The sequence below is a fragment of the Peromyscus eremicus genome, chromosome X (assembly GCF_949786415.1).
Source record: "Peromyscus eremicus chromosome X, PerEre_H2_v1, whole genome shotgun sequence".
In the NCBI taxonomy this organism is placed as follows: domain Eukaryota; kingdom Metazoa; phylum Chordata; class Mammalia; order Rodentia; family Cricetidae; genus Peromyscus; species Peromyscus eremicus.
The window spans coordinates 57257517-57271148 of record NC_081439.1 but is presented as its reverse complement, the minus strand read 5'-3'; the positions used below and the strand labels follow the sequence as shown (position 1 = coordinate 57271148).

General features: G+C 55.6%; 1 long non-coding RNA gene across 1 annotated transcript in view; it reads right to left on the bottom strand.

Annotated features, from left to right (window-relative positions):
- The window catches only part of LOC131899178 (uncharacterized), a 47087-nt gene that overhangs the window by 26631 nt on the left and 6824 nt on the right, over positions 1-13632 (bottom strand). The gene's annotated exons all lie outside the window — the stretch shown is intronic.

Here is a 13632-nt window from a genome sequence, read left to right as displayed (position 1 = left end):
CCTCCCTCCCATCTCACCAGCCATGGTCCACCAACCCTCTCACCAGCCATGATCCTCCCTCCCCTCTCACCAGCCATGGTCCTCCCTCCCCTCTCACCAGCCACGGTCCTCCCTCCCCTCTCACCAGCCACGGTCCTCCCTCCCCTCTCACCAGCCACGGTCCTCCCTCCCCTCTCACCAGCCACGGTCCTCCCTCCCCTCTCACCAGCCATGGTCCACCAACCCTCTCACCAGTCATGGTCCTCCCTCCCCTATCACCAGCCATGGTCCTCCCTCTCTCACCAGCCATAGTCCTCCCTCCCATCTCACCAGGCATGGTCCACCAACCCTCTCACCAGCCACGGTCCTCCCTCCCCTCTCACCATCCACGGTCCTCCCCTCTCACCAGCCACGGTCTTCCCTCCCCTCTCACCAGTCATGGTCCTCCCTCCCCTCTCACCAGCCATGATCCTCCTTCCCCTCTCACCAGCCATGGTCCTCCCATCTCACCAGCCATGGTCCACCAACCCTTTCACCAGTCATGATCCTCCCTCCCCTCTCACCAGCCATGATCCTCCCTCCCCTCTCTACAGCCACGGTCCTCCCTCCCCTCTCACCAGCCACGATCCTCCCTCCCTTCTCACCAGCCATGGTCCTCCCTCCCCTCTCACCAGCTATGGTCCTCCCTCTCCTCTCACCAGCCATAGTCCTCCCTCCCATCTCACCAGCCATGGTCCACCAACCCTCTCACCAGTCATGGTCCTCCCTCCCCTCTCACCAGCCATGATCCTCCCTCCCCTCTTACTAGCTATGGTCCTCCCTCCCCTCTCACCAGCCACGATCCTCCCTCCCCTCTCACCAGCCACGATCCTCCCTCCCCTCTCTCGAGCCACGGTCCTCCCTCCCCTCTCACCAGCCACGGTCCTCCCTCCCCTCTCACCAGCCACGGTCCTCCCTCCCCTCTCACCAGCCACGGTCCTCCCTCCCCTCTCACCAGTCATGGTCCTCCCTCCCCTCTCACCAGCCATGATCCTCCTTCCCCTCTCACCAGCCATGGTCCTCCCTCCCCTCTCACCAGTCATGGTCCTCCCTCTCCTCTCACCAGCCATGGTCCTCCCATCTCACCAGCCACGGTCCTCCCTCCCCTTTCACCAGCCACGATCCTCCCTCCCCTCTCACCAGCCATGATCCTCCCTCCCCTCTCTCCAGCCACGGTCTTCTCTCCCCTCTCACCAGCCACGGTCCTCCCTCCCCTCTCACCAGCTATGGTCCTCCCTCTCCTCTCACCAGCCATAGTCCTCCCTCCCATCTCACCAGGCATGGTCCACCAACCCTCTCACCAGTCACGGTCCTCCCTCCCCTCTCACCAGCCATGATCCTCCTTCCCCTCTCACCAGCCATGGTCCTCCCTCCCCTCTCACCAGCCACGGTCCTCCCTCCCCTCTCACCAGCCACGGTCCTCCCTCCCCTCTCACCAGCCACGGTCCTCCCTCCCCTCTCACCAGCCACGGTCCTCCCTCCCCTCTCACCAGCCATGGTCCACCAACCCTCTCACCAGTCATGGTCCTCCCTCCCCTATCACCAGCCATGGTCCTCCCTCTCTCACCAGCCATAGTCCTCCCTCCCATCTCACCAGGCATGGTCCACCAACCCTCTCACCAGCCACGGTCCTCCCTCCCCTCTCACCATCCACGGTCCTCCCCTCTCACCAGCCACGGTCTTCCCTCCCCTCTCACCAGTCATGGTCCTCCCTCCCCTCTCACCAGCCATGATCCTCCTTCCCCTCTCACCAGCCATGGTCCTCCCATCTCACCAGCCATGGTCCACCAACCCTTTCACCAGTCATGATCCTCCCTCCCCTCTCACCAGCCATGATCCTCCCTCCCCTCTCTCCAGCCACGGTCCTCCCTCCCCTCTCACCAGCCATGATCCTCCCTCCCCTCTCACCAGCCACGGTCCTCCCTCCCCTCTCACCAGCCACGGTCCTCCCTCCCCTCTCACCAGCCACGGTCCTCCCTCCCATCTCACCAGCCATGGTCCACCAACCCTCTCACCAGCCATGATCCTCCTTCCCCTCTCACCAGCCATGGTCCTCCCTCCCCTCTCACTAGCTATGGTCCTCCCTCCCCTTTCACCAGCCACGATCCTCCCTCCCCTCTCACCAGCCACGGTCCTCCCTCCCCTCTCACCAGCCATGATCCTCCCTCCCCTCTCACCAGCCACGGTCCTCCCTCCCCTCTCACCAGCCACGGTCCTCCCTCCCCTCTCACCAGCCACGGTCCTCCCTCCCATCTCACCAGCCATGGTCCACCAACCCTCTCACCAGCCATGATCCTCCCTCCCCTCTCACCAGCCATGGTCCTCCCTCCCCTCTCACCAGCCATGGTCCTCCCTCCCCTCTCACCAGCCACGGTCCTCCCTCCCCTCTCACCAGCCACGGTCCTCCCTCCCCTCTCACCAGCCACGGTCCTCCCTCCCCTCTCACCAGCCATGGTCCACCAACCCTCTCACCAGTCATGGTCCTCCCTCCCCTATCACCAGCCATGGTCCTCCCTCTCTCACCAGCCATAGTCCTCCCTCCCATCTCACCAGGCATGGTCCACCAACCCTCTCACCAGCCACGGTCCTCCCTCCCCTCTCACCATCCACGGTCCTCCCCTCTCACCAGCCACGGTCTTCCCTCCCCTCTCACCAGTCATGGTCCTCCCTCCCCTCTCACCAGCCATGATCCTCCTTCCCCTCTCACCAGCCATGGTCCTCCCATCTCACCAGCCATGGTCCACCAACCCTTTCACCAGTCATGATCCTCCCTCCCCTCTCACCAGCCATGATCCTCCCTCCCCTCTCTCCAGCCACGGTCCTCCCTCCCCTCTCACCAGCCATGATCCTCCCTCCCTTCTCACCAGCCACGGTCCTCCCTCCCCTCTCACCAGCTATGGTCCTCCCTCTCCTCTCACCAGCCATAGTCCTCCCTCCCATCTCACCAGCCATGGTCCACCAACCCTCTCACCAGCCATGATCCTCCCTCCCCTCTCACTAGCTATGGTCCTCCCTCCCCTCTCACCAGCCACGATCCTCCCTCCCCTCTCACCAGCCATGATCCTCCCTCCCCTCTCACCAGCCATGATCCTCCCTCCCCTCTCACCAGCCACGGTCCTCCCTCCCCTCTCACCAGCCACGGTCCTCCCTCCCCTCTCACCAGCCACGGTCCTCCCTCCCCTCTCACCAGCCACGGTCCTCCCTCCCCTCTCACCAGTCATGGTCCTCCCTCCCCTCTCACCAGCCATGATCCTCCTTCCCCTCTCACCAGCCATGGTCCTCCCTCCCCTCTCACCAGTCATGGTCCTCCCTCTCCTCTCACCAGCCATGGTCCTCCGTCCCCTCTCACCAGCCATGATCCTCCCTCCCCTCTCTCCAGCCACGGTCTTCTCTCCCCTCTCACCAGCCACGGTCCTCCCTCCCTTCTCACCAGCCACGGTCCTCCCTCCCCTCTCACCAGCTATGGTCCTCCCTCTCCTCTCACCAGCCATAGTCCTCCCTCCCATCTCACCAGGCATGGTCCACCAACCCTCTCACCAGTCATGGTCCTCCCTCCCCTCTCACCAGCCATGATCCTCCCTCCCCTCTCACTAGCTATGGTCCTCCCTCCCCTCTCACCAGCCACGATCCTCCCTCCCCTCTCACCAGCCACGATCCTCCCTCCCCTCTCACCAGCCACGGTCCTCCCTCCCCTCTCACCAGCCACGGTCCTCCCTCCCCTCTCACCAGCCATAGTCCTCCCTCCCCTCTCACCAGTCACGGTCCTCCCTCCCCTCTCACCAGCCACGGTCCTCCCTCCCCTCTCACCAGCCACGGTCCTCCCTCCCCTCTCACCAGCCATGGTCCTCCCTCTCCTCTCACCAGCCATAGTCCTCCCTCCCATCTCACCAGGCATGGTCCACCAACCCTCTCACCAGTCATGGTCCTCCCTCCCCTCTCACCAGCCATGATCCTCCCTCCCCTCTCACTAGCTATGGTCCTCCCTCTCCTCTCACCAGCCATAGTCCTCCCTCCCCTCTCACCAGCCACGATCCTCCCTCCCCTCTCACCAGCCACGATCCTCCCTCCCCTCTCACCAGCCACGGTCCTCCCTCCCCTCTCACCAGCCACGGTCCTCCCTCCCCTCTCACCAGCCATAGTCCTCCCTCCCCTCTCACCAGTCACGGTCCTCCCTCCCCTCTCACCAGCCACGGTCCTCCCTCCCCTCTCACCAGCCACGGTCCTCCCTCCCCTCTCACCAGCCATGGTCCTCCCTCCCCTCTCACCAGCCACGGTCCTCCCTCCCCTCTCACCAGCCACGGTCCTCCCTCCCCTCTCACCAGCCACGGTCCTCCCTCCCCTCTCACCAGCCACGGTCCTCCCTCCCCTCTCACCAGCCATGGTCCACCAACCCTCTCACCAGTCATGGTCCTCCCTCCCCTATCACCAGCCATGGTCCTCCCTCTCTCACCAGCCATAGTCCTCCCTCCCATCTCACCAGGCATGGTCCACCAACCCTCTCACCAGCCACGGTCCTCCCTCCCCTCACACCATCCACGGTCCTCCCCTCTCACCAGCCACGGTCTTCCCTCCCCTCTCACCAGTCATGGTCCTCCCTCCCCTCTCACCAGCCATGATCCTCCTTCCCCTCTCACCAGCCATGGTCCTCCCATCTCACCAGCCATGGTCCACCAACCCTTTCACCAGTCATGATCCTCCCTCCCCTCTCACCAGCCATGATCCTCCCTCCCCTCTCTCCAGCCACGGTCCTCCCTCCCCTCTCACCAGCCATGATCCTCCCTCCCTTCTCACCAGCCACGGTCCTCCCTCCCCTCTCACCAGCTATGGTCCTCCCTCTCCTCTCACCAGCCATAGTCCTCCCTCCCATCTCACCAGCCATGGTCCACCAACCCTCTCACCAGCCACGGTCCTCCCTCCCCTCTCACCAGCCACGGTCCTCCCTCCCCTTTCACCAGCCATGATCCTCCCTCCCCTCTCACTAGCTATGGTCCTCCCTCCCCTCTCACCAGCCACGATCCTCCCTCCCCTCTCACCAGCCATGATCCTCCCTCCCCTCTCACCAGCCACGGTCCTCCCTCCCCTCTCACCAGCCACGGTCCTCCCTCCCCTCTCACCAGCCACGGTCCTCCCTCCCCTCTCACCAGCCACGGTCCTCCCTCCCCTCTCACCAGCCATAGTCCTCCCTCCCATCTCACCAGGCATGGTCCACCAACCCTCTCACCAGTCACGGTCCTCCCTCCCCTCTCACCAGCCATGATCCTCCTTCCCCTCTCACCAGCCATGGTCCTCCCATCTCACCAGCCATGGTCCACCAACCCTTTCACCAGTCATGATCCTCCCTCCCCTCTCACCAGCCATGATCCTCCCTCCCCTCTCTCCAGCCACGGTCCTCCCTCCCCTCTCACCAGCCATGATCCTCCCTCCCTTCTCACCAGCCACGGTCCTCCCTCCCCTCTCACCAGCTATGGTCCTCCCTCTCCTCTCACCAGCCATAGTCCTCCCTCCCATCTCACCAGGCATGGTCCACCAACCCTCTCACCAGCCACGGTCCTCCCTCCCCTCTCACCAGCCACGGTCCTCCCTCCCCTTTCACCAGCCACGGTCCTCCCTCCCCTTTCACCGGCCACGATCCTCCCTCCCCTCTCACCAGCCATGATCCTCCCTCCCCTCTCTCCAGCCACGGTCCTCCCTCCCCTCTCACCAGCTATTGTCCTCCCTCTCCTCTCACCAGCCATAGTCCTCCCTCCCATCTCACCAGGCATGGTCCACCAACCCTCTCACCAGTCACGGTCCTCCCTCCCCTCTCACCAGCCATGATCCTCCTTCCCCTCTCACCAGCCATGGTCCTCCCTCCCCTCTCACCAGCCACGGTCCTCCCTCCCCTCTCACCAGCCACGGTCCTCCCTCCCCTCTCACCAGCCACGGTCCTCCCTCCCCTCTCACCAGCCACGGTCCTCCCTCCCCTCTCACCAGCCACGGTCCTCCCTCCCCTCTCACCAGCCATGGTCCACCAACCCTCTCACCAGTCATGGTCCTCCCTCCCCTATCACCAGCCATGGTCCTCCCTCTCTCACCAGCCATAGTCCTCCCTCCTATCTCACCAGGCATGGTCCACCAACCCTCTCACCAGCCACGGTCCTCCCTCCCCTCTCACCATCCACGGTCCTCCCCTCTCACCAGCCACGGTCTTCCCTCCCCTCTCACCAGTCATGGTCCTCCCTCCCCTCTCACCAGCCATGATCCTCCTTCCCCTCTCACCAGCCATGGTCCTCCCATCTCACCAGCCATGGTCCACCAACCCTTTCACCAGTCATGATCCTCCCTCCCCTCTCACCAGCCATGATCCTCCCTCCCCTCTCTCCAGCCACGGTCCTCCCTCCCCTCTCACCAGCCATGATCCTCCCTCCCCTCTCACCAGCCACGGTCCTCCCTCCCCTCTCACCAGCCACGGTCCTCCCTCCCCTCTCACCAGCCACGGTCCTCCCTCCCATCTCACCAGCCATGGTCCACCAACCCTCTCACCAGCCATGATCCTCCTTCCCCTCTCACCAGCCATGGTCCTCCCTCCCCTCTCACTAGCTATGGTCCTCCCTCCCCTTTCACCAGCCACGATCCTCCCTCCCCTCTCACCAGCCACGGTCCTCCCTCCCATCTCACCAGCCATGGTCCACCAACCCTCTCACCAGCCATGATCCTCCCTCCCCTCTCACCAGCCATGGTCCTCCCTCCCCTCTCACCAGCCATGGTCCTCCCTCCCCTCTCACCAGCCACGGTCCTCCCTCCCCTCTCACCAGCCACGGTCCTCCCTCCCCTCTCACCAGCCACGGTCCTCCTTCCCCTCTCACCAGCCATGGTCCACCAACCCTCTCACCAGTCATGGTCCTCCCTCCCCTATCACCAGCCATGGTCCTCCCTCTCTCACCAGCCATAGTCCTCCCTCCCATCTCACCAGGCATGGTCCACCAACCCTCTCACCAGCCACGGTCCTCCCTCCCCTCTCACCATCCACGGTCCTCCCCTCTCACCAGCCACGGTCTTCCCTCCCCTCTCACCAGTCATGGTCCTCCCTCCCCTCTCACCAGCCATGATCCTCCTTCCCCTCTCACCAGCCATGGTCCTCCCATCTCACCAGCCATGGTCCACCAACCCTTTCACCAGTCATGATCCTCCCTCCCCTCTCACCAGCCATGATCCTCCCTCCCCTCTCTCCAGCCACGGTCCTCCCTCCCCTCTCACCAGCCATGATCCTCCCTCCCTTCTCACCAGCCACGGTCCTCCCTCCCCTCTCACCAGCTATGGTCCTCCCTCTCCTCTCACCATCCATAGTCCTCCCTCCCATCTCACCAGGCATGGTCCACCAACCCTCTCACCAGCCACGGTCCTCCCTCCCCTCTCACCAGCCACGGTCCTCCCTCCCCTCTCACCAGCCACGGTCCTCCCTCCCCTCTCACCAGCCACGGTCCTCCCTCCCCTCTCACCAGCCACGGTCCTCCCTCCCATCTCACCAGCCATGGTCCACCAACCCTCTCACCAGCCATGATCCTCCTTCCCCTCTCACCAGCCATGGTCCTCCCTCCCCTCTCACCAGCCACGGTCCTCCCTCCCCTCTCACCAGCCACGGTCCTCCCTCCCCTCTCACCAGCCACGGTCCTCCCTCCCCTCTCACCAGCCACGGTCTTCCCTCCCCTCTCACCAGCCACGGTCCTCCCTCGCCTCTCACCAGCCATGGTCCTCCCTCCCCTCTCACTAGCTATGGTCCTCCCTCCCCTCTCACCAGCCATGGGAACCATGGGAACGCACAGCAAGTAGCTTTCTGAGTGCATGGTGTTCTGGTCACTTTTGAGGAGAACATACAACCTGTTCTGCAACTTGTTTGTCTTTTCACAACCTGTAAGTGTACCCCATCACAGGAAGCACACCCACTCCTTCCTGAACCTCTTTTCTTGAATTGACTCTGATGCCTGCATTTCTCTGGAGTTAGTGACTGTCAATGTAATGTCTGTCAATGTAATGCCCAGTCGATGGCATTTAATTTCTAAAGTAACTTTTCAGAAAGCACTGCTGGTATTTTGTTCCTTTTTAAAAAATCTTTTTCTTTAAAAATCTTTCTTTTCTTATCTCTCCTCCCCTCCTCTCCCCTCCCCTCCCCTCCCCCTCCCCCTCCCCTCCTCTCCCCTCCTCTTCTCTCTCTCTCTGTCTCTCTCTCACACACAATTTCTCTGTGTAATAGTCCTGGCTGTCCTGGAACTCACTCTGTAGTCCAGGCTGGCCTTGAACTCACAGAGATCCACCTACCTCTGCCTCCCGAGTGCTGGGATTAAAGGCGTGCGTCACCACCGCCCGGCTAAGTATTTTGTTCATTTTAAGAGTGTTAATATGAAGAAAAAACCATACTGGAACTTTTTTAAAGCACATAATGTTTTGAAGTTAGAATAAAGAATAAGAATCTACTATGTCTGGTATCATTGTACAGAAGCTTCTATATGCTTTGGGGTTGAAGCTAATTCATGACATTTCACATAGTATGTTTAGTTATATAATATACTCAACGCTCATTAACTGGGTCAAATTAGAGTAACATTTATATACCGTACATTATTATACCTCACATATGTTTAAAAAATACAGGTTTAGTGCTTTAGACAGTTTACTAAAATTATGGATTGATTTTTACTCCATTTCAACTCTATAAGTGATGTTTCTAAACTACTGGAAAGAACTTAAAATAGTTTGTTCTCCTAAGTATTATCAATATTCATATAATATTGTTGAAAATACTCACCAGGCATTTCTATAACAAGAGATTACTGAATCCAGCAATGACAAACAATGTCTCTACATCCCCTACCTAGATAGTTGAGTTTTACTACATCTAAGGAATTGGATGCAACTGGTGTGGCAAGGTTGTCACCTTCAGCCATAGTTCACAGAGTGTGTGTTTATGTGTGTGCTCGTGTATGTCGGGTGCATGTGGATCATGCATATGCACATGGAGGTCAAAGGTCAGCCCAGGGTGTTACTCCTCAGAAGCCCTCCACTTTTGCTTGTAGTAGAGTCTCTCTCTGGATCTAGGACTCACCAGTTAGACTAGGCTGACTGGTCGCCAGTACTGAGCTAGATACCAAGCATGTGCCAGCACCACGCCCTGCTTTCTCTATGGGTGCTGGGGATCAAGCTCAGGTCCCCATGCTTACATGACAGGCCATCTCCTCAGCCCCTTAGTTTTTACTTTTCGTCCACCTGAAGTAACTGCAGATCTTGGTTTGCTCAGTAGAACCCTTGTTTGTACAACCCTTGTTTGTACTTATTTCCTGGCATAATTATCACTGTCACTTTCTGTCACTTTCGTATATGTTCTATGATATGACCACCTTGTATCTAGTAGAAGTCAGATTGCTTTTAAGGCTGTGCCTCAAAGCCAAGAACCTGTCCTCAAATCGCTAGAAATACTTTACATCAGAGAATTTAGGGTAACAGGTAAAACTTGGCACACATACTAAAGAATGGTTGACATAACAGTTCTTAAAACAAATACATAGACCACCTTACTCCCAGTCAATGCTGGAGGCAGGTAGTGTTGACACCCCCATCTTACTGTAGGTGAGAAGACTGCGGCACTGGTTGAAGCAAACTGCACAAGGTAAATTAGCTAAGGAGTCAACAGTTGTGCGATCTGAGCTCTTGCACTGACTTTGGAGTTCTCATTCATAACAACTGTATTCTTCAAGGAAAATGTGTTGGAGACGACGGGAAGTCAAGGGTCAGTATGTTGAAGCATCAGTGAAAGGCTGTGACTGAGCAAAGGCAGCCGATGGGGAAGTGCTAGCTTAATATACTTAGTGTTCCTTTTCCTGCCTCTGCCAGCAAAGGAAGGCAAGGGAGGCCCACAGAAGAAACTGCCCCATCCATTGTGACCCTGCAGGTTCGAACAGCACCTTTGGCAATAGCAGGAGAAAGCCAGTCAAGTCACTGTGTAGGGCCATCACCCAGGCAAAGCTGAGGGCCAGCCTTCAACCCCCTTCTCTTCCCTTGAGTCCTCTGACTCCAGTGTCTTGAGAAGGTCTCCTTCCCAGTTCAGGACAGTCTAGGGACTAACCAATTAGACTTGGAGAATGATTTTTCAACTGTGTTAATCCTAAACAAGCATCCCGTCCCCCTGTGAGAGCACTGCAGGAATCCCTGTCAGTTCTAGAGCATTAAGTCACCATTCTCCACAGTTGAATCATCTGTGCTGGAGTGCTCAGCTGTTACCATCTGATTAGAGCTTAGAATTTAGGGCTTCGGTCAGTCAGTCAGTCAGTCAGTCAGTCTCTTCCTTCCATTGCCTAGCCCTAAAGGCCCAGAGCAAGACTCATTTCCTGCCTACACTAGCAAAGTATCACAATTTCACCCTTTCGTCCATCCCCACAGCCTCATTCTCCTTCCATTCTCTCTCTTCCTAAAAGAGCGATTCTGGACTTGAAGATCCTCACCATGGTATGGGACAGGTCTTAATGACATCCAGTTTATGCAAACATTCTCCCCCTCTCTCCTCTTTCTCCCCCCCCCCCGCCCCGGGTGTCTCTGCACACACATGTGCATGTATGGAGGCCAGAGGTCAACAGTGGGTATCTATCTGCTTCAATCACTCTCCACCACCTATTTTTAGAGACAAGCTCTTCACTGGCCTCACCCTCAAGGAGATCTGCCTGCCTCTGCCTTCTTAGCACTGAGATGTCAGGCAGCTGGCTTTTATGCGGGTGCTGGGGACCTGAACTCAGGTCGTCGTGATGGTACAGCAAACACTTTACTGACTGAGCTATCTCCCAGTCCCAATTTACTTTTGAATTTTTAAAAAGAAATTCACTCTGATGCTGCATTGGATGGGTTGCAGGGCAGTAAGAACAGGAAAGACCTGGGAAGACAGCTCAGTTGGTAAGTGCTTGTTCTGCCTGAATTCAGCACTCAGAACCCACATCTTGAAAGGCTGGGCATGGTGACACAATTCCAGTGCTGGGGATGTGGATGCAGATCCTTGGGGCTTGCTACCCAACCAGCAAGTTCCAGGCCAGTGAGAGACCATGTCTCTGAGAAGTTATACCTGAAGAGATGCACATGTGCCCTTGTTGTGTGCATACTTTTCCTGGGCAGATATAACACACAGTGTACTCACAACAGACGAAAGTACGGATTCCACTGAAGTTCAACTTTATGAGCCACTGACTTGTATTGAGGTTTCTTACAGGAGCAGAAATGACTCAAAGCTGCATCACCAAAGCCCACCCCAGCATGGGTGACAGCTCACAAAAGCTGCTGAAAATCTGGTGCCCATTCCAAAACCCTACAGGCAGCTCAACAAGTTGGAGAGTATCCTTTCCAGGTGCCTCAGCTGGTCTTAGCCTCTTCAGGGCGCGCACGCACACACACACACACACACACACACACACACACACACACACACACACACACACGTACATACGTACATAGAAGGAAAGACCAGGTAGATATTTAAGAAAGTTAAGACCAGAGATGATGGTTGCCAGTCTGGGGTAGTAGCTGTGTATAGGGGGAGAAGCAGGTGAAGAAGAGGAGGCTTGTCTTAGAGATGGAACTGATGGAAATTGCTGATGGATTGGATGTGCAGGTGAAGGAATAGAAAGGGACACAGATAGCTCTTAGGTTTCTGGCTTGTGCAACAGGGACAGGTGTAAAAATGGGAAAGGGGTATAAAGGACTTGGAAGGGGAAATCAGAAGTTTAGTTTTGAAAACGTTAAAGTTATATCCAGAAGTTATGTTATATCCAACTATTTCACTCATACTACCCTGGCTATCTTAGCCACTTATAACTTCATATTTATTTTTTTAATATAGAAAAGTGTGTGTGTGTGTGTGTGTGTGTGTGTGTGTGTGTGTGTGTGTGTGTGTTTGAGCATGCAGTTGTTTGATCCACTATTTTTATTTTTATTTGATTTGGTTTTTGAGACAGGGTCAGGCCAGCCTTGAATTCACAAAGATCTGCCTGCCTCTGCCTCCCTGGTACTGGGATTAAAGTTGTGTGCCACCACCCCCGGCTGACCTATTGCTTTATGAGACTTTACACTTTTTAACATTTCTTCAGTTGACTCCAAAGGCCACCCTGCCCTACCCTTCCATTTCTTCCGCCTTACTGCCTTTTTTTTTTTTTTTTTTTTGGTGCTGCACATACTAAGCACACACTCTGCCACTGAACTAAGACCCTGATTTCTCATACTGGAACTGGTAGTCTTCTCTTTAGCCAGATCTTCAGCTTTTACAAGGTTTCAGCAGCTCGCTCGCTCTCTCTCGCTCTCACCTCCTTCACTCTCCCCCATTATCCAAGGAGCAAGAGCTTCCTATTGAGCTCCGCTGCACACTACTGCTCCCTTGTCTTCCCACTGCTACCAGCCTAGTTGAAATCGGCCATTACTCCTTATCTGGACTTTCCAGTCTTTCAAATAACTCATTTCCTTACACACTGTTGTTGTAGAATAGTTTTCTGAAGATTCTAAGGGGTTGGAGTCTAGCTCACTTGCCTGGCAGACTCAGAGCCCTTTTATCCCCCTACACCCCCAACCCACACTACAAAATGCCCCCCACCCCGTTTCCAAGAGAACGAATTGTATTTTTTTTTTGTTAGCCTAATATTTGAATTGTTAGCCTTTCATGATCTGGTCCCTTCCGTTAAAATAGAGTCCCTTTACCCACTGAGCAATCTCGCCTGTCACACTTCTTTGTATTTTTAAAAAATAATTTATTTCATGTGCATTGGTGTTTTGCCTGCATGCATGCCTGTGTGAGGGTGTTGGATCCCCTGGAACTGGAGTTAGACAGTTGTGAGCTGCCACGTGGGTGCTGGAAATTGAACCAGGGTGCCCTGGAAGGGCAGCCAGTGCTCTGAATTGCTGAGCCATCTCTCCAACCCCAGTTCTTTGTATTTTTATGTAAGCTGCTGCTTCCAGTCAGCATGCCCTCCCATCCTCACCAAGAACAATCTTGTACATCCTCTAAGATAGTCTCAAATGCTACTAAGAGTCCTGCTTAACCGTTTATTGAATACTTATTACTTAAGTACTCAATGCATATTTTATTAGGTAAGTTAAGCACCTTACATTTATTATCTGGCTATGTATCGCTATGGTTTCTATTACAGTTGACTTATTTTCTCTATAATAATGCAGATTCCTTGAAAGCACATTGCATCTTTGAATCCATAGCTAAGCTGTACACTTAGTTGATGGAAATGCTTGAGTAACTGAATGATTACAGTGCTTTGAACTAGTTCCTGTGGAAAAATACAAGCGAAGCATAACTAGTTCCATTCTAATTGGAGAACACATGCACACACCTAATATTGCAAGACTATTAAGTATTGAGATAATAAATGGAATACTGACCATATGTGTAGCACAAAGTCAACCTGGAAGAATCAAATTCATATAGTAAAAGGAGTATTTCGATTTTCATTGTCAGGGAGACCTGATTTGGGGTTGTTTCCCTACTTCATATCCTCAAAAAGAGAGTGACTTTTTCTTTTCACAGTACATCTGTAAAGTGGGCATATTACAGCTTCCTTTATGGAACTGTTGAAAGGATTCAGTGAGATAATAACCAAAGTG